Raw genomic sequence first — 9,175 nt, forward strand, 5'->3', positions numbered from 1 at the left:
ATATTCCGGAGAGGAGGCTGACAAGGTTAGTCAATTGCTGAAGAATATCTTATCCTACCATAAAGCAATATGGAAAGAGAAGTTTAAAAGGCAACTATAAAACATAATTTCATTACTCGTATTACCAATTTGTTCACATATCAATATTTGTTGAGCATTTAAAATATACAAACAGTGAGTCTATAACATACATAGACTCTAGATACACCACATAAATTATAATTAATAAGGATGAACATCAATTATCTTTATATAATAATCAACAGCAAATTCGCCCTAAATTGCGATTCAAGCAGATGGGTAAGACGCTTACATAGCAATTCGGTAGAGTCCTTTCTCAGCATCAACATCTCTTTGCATCCTTATGTATCCACTCTCACCCCAACTTGTTACCCATAAATTCTTTACTAACCAATATTTAGTACCATCACTAGTCTTCCCATAACCAACTGCAAGGATGTGGTGCAGTTGATGGGACTGCTCCTCCCTTAACCAAAGGTTTCGAGTTCGAGCCTTGGGTATGGAATAATCCTTGGTAGGGAGCGCTTCCCTCCGAAAGGGTCCCTACGCGGCGTGGATCCGGATATAATCGGGCTCCAATGCGGGTACCGGACACCGGGTGGGCGTGGATCCGGATATAATCGGGCTCTAATGCGGGTACCGGACACCGGGTGGGCAACCAAAAAAATAAATAACCAATTGCAGTAACACCATGATCTAACTCAATTTCACATTCTCCGGTGAAAACACCGTTTGAGTAGAATTGAAAATCTAATCCGCTATCATCAATGGCAACAGATATTGGTTGGTTGGCAACTGCTTTTAGCAAGCGGATTCACTATTAGCTGGAACATCTTCGTAACCAGTAATCTTAGCTGCATGGTTGGACTCTTTACTGGTTTTGCAAGTTCCTTCAGTTCCCTCATATGGGTAATTTGGATTCAGTAGTAAGCCCATTGTTCTTTATTATGAACTTAAAAGCATCATCCATAAGACCCATATCCATCAATTCTTGCTCCGATAAAGAAATTAACTTACCGGTCTTGATAATTTGTTTATTCCTTCTGTAGCAGCAACAGCAGAAAATGCCCAGCAACATTCTACATTATATTATTATTAGGTGATATGATATTAGTAATCAACATTCATTAAAAAGGAAGTTATGAGTGAAAATGTTTAGTTTGTTTTAGCTTACCACATTGTCCTTGGTCCTTAATTCCAGTAACAACGCCTTTCATTCTCCAATCCATATATAGTAGCTGGAGCAGTCACATTTTCATACAATACTTGAATGATGTGGTTTTTGATAACCTTTGGTGAGAAGACAATTTGTATCCATTGCGAGTGGCTCTGAACTCTTCATTGCTCAAATCAGCAAACTCATTAATGCCTAATTAACTTGTAAGGTCGAGTCCCAGCGTTGTTCACAAACTCAATATTGTCCTTGAATCTTTTAGCCTTCTCAATATCATCTTTGTACACTCGTCCAAAGCGATCCATCCACTGCTCGTGTTTCTGGATAATCGAAGCTTCATACAAGTCACGGGATGTGGCTAGAGAATTAAGCAAACATTGCCAACACTAGTAGAGCTGCAAAAGCAACCTTCCAATTCAATGTCAAGCTGGCCATTTTAGTTTTCACAACCTGATATCTTTCTATTGATTCTATTATCTTTGTATTTGAATGTTGATTACATAGAGGGAGCAATGAATTTATACTACTGAGCCGTAGTTCGGTTATGGTAACACAAGTTCTATTTTTCAACTGAATTCCTTAGAAAGCCCGGCAAGTTAAGAATGATTGTGACGATGAAGATATACTTCGTGCTTCGGCAAACGATATAAACCAATAAAACTTTCTGATATATGTTTTTTTAACCATAGTCTTGGAATTATGTAAAGAAGCTGCTTTATAGTTCCATGCCACAGTTTTATCATATAGTAATAGAGTAATTGATCATTATGCTGTCCTATTTGGAAATTACTTCTTTTTTGGCCTTTAATGTGATAGGGAAAAAGGAACAAAAGAACAGGCGATCACCACAGTTTACCCCTGAAGATACAGAAAGAATTAGTCTTCTCGAACTATATGATCATCTTTGTATTGTTATATTATTTCTCGGAAATGAAAGGAAATATTGCAAAAGTAACAGTACCAATTAAATGTAAATCAGTGTGTTGATCATCGTCTATGTTTCTGTTTTTATAGCAATATTACTGCATGAATTACATCGCTATGGTACGATTTCTCTGCTTATCAACTACATTTTCTCCATTTTAACACTGAAGGGTAAAATTTATGTGAGAAAATAAGTAATTTCAATTGGTTTTGCGGTTCCTGCAGTTGAAACTGTAGAGGCTGTTACAAGAACCAAGAAAATAGTACTTAGTTTAAAAACGGGTTAGCATCAAGGAGATATAGCATATTAATTACACATAATTCAAAAGCATTCAATAAATTATGGAACCAATTAAAGAAACATAACACCCGTAACATTAATACCATATACTGGAATTTGGACTTAACGCTGAAACAGCATACAATTTTGTACTCACCCTCATAATATTTTCTCCAAATCACCTTTTTTTTTTTTTGGTATTATATGTATGTCACAACTATGTTAATCTACAATTGGACAATTTTGTCCCTGATTAATTAGCTTTATTTTTCTTATTAGCAAAACTACTTTTTCTGTATTTCATTATCTGAGGCATGCATTTGTCCTATCATGTCATTCAATTTCTATGATATATCTACAGTTGGATTTGCTCCTCATGTATTCATTCTATCTTTTCCATCTTCACATTGAGTACACTAGCTGTATACGGTAAAATCACGCGTCCCCGATTTTGTGGGCTCGAGGGCTCGCATCGAGGAATAGAGGGCTCGCATCGAGGAATAGATTCACTATGGGCTGGCTTTCAGCCCAAGGGCAGAACACAAGGCTTGAAGATCGAAGTGTACGATGAGTACCGGAGCCGATTATGATCGACCCCGAGATGATGCCGTTATGGGTTTGTAACAGAAAGATCAAGATTCTCGCCACGTCCCCAAGATCATGGCGTAAATTCCGGAATAGATTTGTATGAGTTAGTACGAATCCGTACTAGGCGGTTATACAACTGTCCCAATAAGATTCTTTATTGTAAATAGAAATGTACCTTATTTAGGGTCCCCCTATTATATAAAGGGGACCCCAAGCATTTGTAACCATCATTATCATTGGCAAAGAATATACTCTTTCACTTTCTTGCTCACGTTTCATCAGAACTGTCTCTTAATTTTATTGTCTTTACTTTATTGTTCCTACTGACCAACCTCGAGGCCATTGTAGCTCGAGGTCAAGATTGGCTTGAACACTGGTTTGATTTAACTTACTTCTTTCATTTATACTTCAGATTTTCTAGGTTATTAATTAGTATTGAACTAAATCACATATCTGTAAAACCACAAACAAGTTTAATTGTTACCCGTATTTTCGAGGTAAACAGGTTGGCGCCTACTGTGGGGCTAAAGATAATAGTGATTATTTCAGTACTGATTCTGATAACACACGTTATTTTCACACTTGTTCTTGTCAAGAATTTTTGTTCTCGGGTTAAAACATGTCAAATTCACAAAACGTACCCGTACACGGCGATGACGATCTTGGATTTCACGGCGAAAACAACAATGTAATTGCTCCGGGAGCCGGTGTACCACAAATTAACCCTGGGGATAAGCCAAATGTGGAACCAGTTGATGTCAGCTCTCACGTTGCTTTGAATGCGGATTTAGGCGCAGACCCCGGAGGAAGAGTACATAAGGAAGTTCGATCTGGTGGCCAAGGAACACCGGATGTAAGAGTTAGTCTTCAAGTAATATTCGAGATGCTGCAAGCTCAACAGGTTGCCTTCGCTTAGCTTCAAAGTCAGCATAAAAGTCCAAGTGTGGTCGAGCCAGAAATCACTCACCGTACTGAGCCGGTGCCTGAAAGATCAAACGGTAATGGCTCGAGGACTAAACCCACGATTATAAGGATGCGCAAAGAACTCACCAAAAGAATCGAGTCGGGGGAGAAAAAGATTGAGGATAATGGCAAAAAGGTGGAGACGTATAGCTCCCGTGTCGATCAGATACCGGGAGCACCCCCGGTCTTGAAAGGTTTGGATGCCAAGAAATTCGTACAAAAGCCATTCCCTCCGAGTGCGGCTCCGAAGCCTATTCCTAAAAAGTTCCGTATGCCCGATATACCTAAGTACAACGGGACGAGTGACCCTAATGAACACATTACCTCGTATACTTTCGGGATTAAAGGAAACGATCTAAATGATGATGAGATCGAGTTGGTTTTGTTGAAAAAATTTGGGGAGACACTGTCAAAAGGAGCAATGATTTGGTATCACAACTTGCCACCGAATTCTATTGATTCGTCTGCTATGTTAGCAGACGCCTTCGTAAAGGCACACGCCGGGGCCATAAAGGTTGCAACAAGGAAATCAGGTGTTTTCAAGATAAGTGTATACGGTCAAAATCAGGGCGCCTGATTTCGAGGTCTTAAATTGAGTTATGAGCCCGAGTCCGGGCAACTCGAAATGGAGGTCGGACCCGGTTGAGGGACACGTGCCTCGAGGAAGCTGATCGAGGGCCTGGCACAACTTGCATCGAGGGTGTTGGCCCAAGTAAAGGTTAGTTTTGAAGACTGACAAAGGAACTCAGACATGAACCAGGTCCATCCAGTGGTCCATCCCTCAGGTTCGCAAAAACGGGCAGATTCAAGCATGTGGGATGCACGTGAAGGAGATAAGCTTAACTTGGTGTATTTAATATCTCCTGATCGAAAAGGTTGCATAATTGATAAGGAGAAGGAGTCCTTAATCAAAGAGAACACTATCCAAGATAGGGAAGGAGCTAGAAGTTGAAATCAACTAGAACTCTTCCACCAAGGAAGAGTTGCATCAGAACTCTAGTTATTTCTTCATCTACTAACTCTATAAATTGCAGGAGGTTCTCACATTAAAGGGTTGCACAAAAACGCAGAAGTTAAACGTGAATTGAGAGCAAAATAAGCAAGGCTTTTTGCAAGCAATTCGTGTGTGATTGAAGTGTGCAAACCTGAAGCTACATGAACCAGATTGAAGAACCAACAGCTTCATAAAGAGTTTTATGTATCTTTCTTTATTTCTAGTTCAATTGTAGTAGGTGTTTTCATATTGTACCTTTCAGCTTTATATGGCCACAAGAAAATCGGACGTCTTCAAAATAAAACAAAGGGATGACGAGATGCTACGGGAGTTTGTGTTCTGGTTTTAGATGGAAAGGATGGAATTACCATCGGTCTCCGACGACTGGGCGATTCAAGCCTTTATGCAAGGTTTGAATGAAAGAAGTTCGATAGCATCTCGACAGCTAAAGCAGAACTTGATCGAATATCCAGCTGTAACATGGTTGGATGTGCACAATGGGTATCAGTCAAAAATTAGTGTCGAGGATGACCAGTTGCGAGCCCCTTCGGGCTCAGTTCACCCGAACAGATTCACAACCAAGCCCCCGAGGGACACAGACCGGGGATCAAGATTCAACAAGGAAAGATATCAACCGTACATCGAATATAGAAGGAACATTTCAAGGCATAATGCACCTAGGAATGATCGAAGAGTAGATCGAGGCCAAAGCTTACGGGGACTTATAAGCAAAATTGGGTCCCACAGGCGCTCGGGACCAGTGGAGGCACCCAGATTATCGGAATACAACTTCAGTGTCAATGCCTCAAGTATCGTCTCAGCCATTGGAAAAATTAAAGATACTAGATGGCCCAAGCCTATACAGACAGATCCTTCTCAGAGAAACCCCAACTTAATGTGTAAGTATCATGGTACTCACGGGCATAAGGCCGAGGATTGCAGACAGTTTAGAGAGGAGGTAGCCTGACTATTCAATGAGGGGCACCTTCATGAATTTCTCAGTGACCGAGCCAAAAACCATTTCCGAGAAAGAGATGCAAATAGGAAGAATGAAACCGAAGAACCTCAACATGTCATTCACATGATCATCGGTGGAGCCGACGTCACACAGGGACCTATATTCAAACGTACTAAAGTATCCATCACAAAGGAAAAATGGACTCGGAGCTATGTGCCCGAGGACGCTCTCTCATTCTGCGACGAGGAAGCAGAAGACGTGTCCCAGCCTCATAACGGCGCCCTGGTAATCTCTATCCTTTTGAATAAAATTCAGGTTAAACGTGTTTTAGTGGATCTAGGTAGATCGGCGAGCATAATCAGATCGAGGGTCATGAAACAACTCGGCCTGCAAGATCAGATTGTACCTGCATCCCGGGTGCGGAATGGCTTCAACATGACAAGTGAAACAATGAAGGGAGAAATTATCTTGCCAGTAAACGTGGCCGGGACCATACAAGACACCAGGTTCCATGTCATCGAATGTGACATGAGGTATAACGCATTCCTCGGGAGGTCATGGATACACAATATGAGGGCAGTGCCTTCGACTCTCCATCAGATGATGAAATTCCCGACAGAAGAAGGAGTGAAAACGGTCCGCGGAGAACAACATGCTGCAAAAGAGATGTTCATAATCGAGGAAGTGGTACCGATATCGGAACCCTTGACCTCAGAGACATTGAACTCCAAAGATAAGCAGGTGGCTACATAGTAGTCACAGCTCCGAGCCTCGACGGAAGCAGAATAACAGGTAATCGAAGGCGAAGAAAGGAATTCCCCAGATCCTCGAACCTTTGTTGTTCCCAAGAAGCCCGATGCTATCAAGTCAACCGCTCAAGAGAAAGGTACACCTGGGACGGGATTAATCCCCGCACTCAGGAAAAAAACTCATTTAGTTTTTTATTGATATTATAGATCGCATTGCTTTGCCCCATTTAAATGTGACAAGGATTCCGCTCGAAGAACAGGTAAAATAATGAAAGCTTATATTGATGATATAATTGGTCAAGTCCCTGTGCGCAGAGGACCAATGTAATTCAATTGCAGGAAATAACCAACATTTCGTGGCAATGCGACACGAAGCTCAATCTAGAGAAACATGCCTTCGGGGTTAGCACAGGTAAGTTTCTCAACTTCATGGTGTCGGATCAAGGCATCAGAATCGTACCCGACCAGGTCGAGGCTTTCAAAAATATTACGATCGCGGATAGCAGGATAGGACCGCATTGAGCCCTCGGAATCGTTGGAAAAGGATTTTACAAGCCCGGCATGAAGGGAGCTCTCATAGGTGCATGATCTCGAAGACACCCTTTTTACACGAAGGCCTTAGGTTTTAAAGCATACGTTGCACTCTTTTTCCCTTGGCTCAGGTTTTGTCCCAAATGGGTTTTACCGGCAAGGTTTTTAACGAGGCAACAACTATGTGTTGCCTAAGGAAAACACAACAGTATCCAAGGTTTCTTTTTAATCAACCTCGGATATTGGGGGGCATCACCCTTGGAGGTTACATTTTTGGGAAAGACACTTCATGTCTAAGAGGGTCTCGATAAGAGAACTTTGTAATGGGCCAAACGGTCAAACGAACTGTGCCCATATAGAATAGTCGAGCCCCGACGGCAAAACATGTACGCATGTATCAACTATTTAAAGAAAGCATCCTGGTTACATCAAAGATACTTTGTGTCTCGTACGAGCTTTACACTTACAATCCTACGGGAAACAACTTAAGAGCCAAAACATAGAAGCACCCCGAATACTCGGGGACTGTCATCGAAATCCGAATTTTAAGACCTCAAAGAGGCACCCCTTCAAAACAAAGGCCAAGGCCAATATTCTCAGGGACTAACTTCTCGAACAAGTTCGGAAAGTTATCGGGAAACCAGTCCAAGTGACGTACCCGAAGGCTACTGCCATACTAAAGACTACGGTCATATAAAGGCTACGGCCAAATAATGCGGCTCGGAGACGTCTAACATCCGCTATAAATTAAAGGCCTTCAAACACTTTGTAAAAACCGGTTAAATCAGGCTACCCTCGGAAAAAGCAAAATACAAAGGGCTTCGATAAATTCAGCCCTCAAAAATTCTAAGGGTTTCGATAACATCGGCCCTCGGAAATACCTCAAGAGGTTTTTGATTATATTTACACAAGCAAATCACTAATAAGGTTCCAACATGTCAAACCTTCGAAAAACCTACGGGTGCAAAAAACGCATGCTAAGGCATAATTAAAATTTCACTAAGTCTTTTAAGCCGAAATGAGGGAAAAATTATCTAGCCATTCTAAGAGCCCAAGGGCCAACTTAAAGAGCCTAAGGACCGATTTATAAGAGCCCAAGGGCCAACTTAAAAGAGCCTAAGGGCCAACCTCGAAAGGCATACGGGCCTAAAACTTATAGTTCGAGACTCCGCATTCATTTCAATCTGGACTCGAGGTTCACAATATCCCGAGCTCACAACGAATTGGCTTAGACTCAGTTTGAAAATCATTATACCTATCGATAAAGATCTAAGGGTTTATAATACCCCAAATCAATCCTCGGAATAATCATTCAAGCGAAGTTTTCTATAAATAAAGGCAATATTGAATAAAAGCAATGTTAAAGACGAGATAAAAGGTTCCTCCCGTATTTCTAAAAGATGATTGCAGGAAATATTTACACAAGGAAAGCTTACAAGGAAATAAAATAAAGTAACCTAAAACTACTTCGGGGTCACATCCTTAGCAGCTCCATCTTCAGGAGTCACATCTTTGGAAGCCTTGCCCTCCGGGACTTCATCCCCGTCCCCTTCACTCTCGGAGCACTGGCTGAATCATCTTCATCAGAAAGCAGAACGGCCGCCTCTTCTTCCAAAATCTTCTCCGCTTCAATATCAGCTTAAAGATCAATGTCGCGAGCATGTATCTCCTCGAGGGTCATCCTCTGGGATTGTCGCCTAGCATGGTCAAGGGCGCTTGATAACTTAGCCTCCTCAGTAGAAGAGATCTCCTTTGCCGGAACATTAGCTGCTTCAGCGTCGCCTCGATACGAATTAATAATTGCCGTTGCATCGGATTTGGCCTTGGCCAGCTCAGCCGCAGATCTGGCTTTAAGCTCCTCAATTTCGAGGCCTCGAGCTAGGTTCTCTTCCTTCGCACCTCGAAGCTAGCGTTCGAGCGAAGCTAACTACTCTTTTACAGCTTCCTTCTCAGTGGCGAGATCGTCCATACCCTGCCTTCACCTCGGGGCCTC

At 41.8% G+C, this 9,175-nt stretch overlaps 1 pseudogene; it reads right to left on the reverse strand.

Annotated features, from left to right (window-relative positions):
- Nucleotides 289–1,630, reverse strand: LOC109224599 (annotated as a pseudogene).

The sequence above is a fragment of the Nicotiana attenuata genome, chromosome 3 (assembly GCF_001879085.1).
Source record: "Nicotiana attenuata strain UT chromosome 3, NIATTr2, whole genome shotgun sequence".
NCBI lineage: Eukaryota > Viridiplantae > Streptophyta > Magnoliopsida > Solanales > Solanaceae > Nicotiana > Nicotiana attenuata.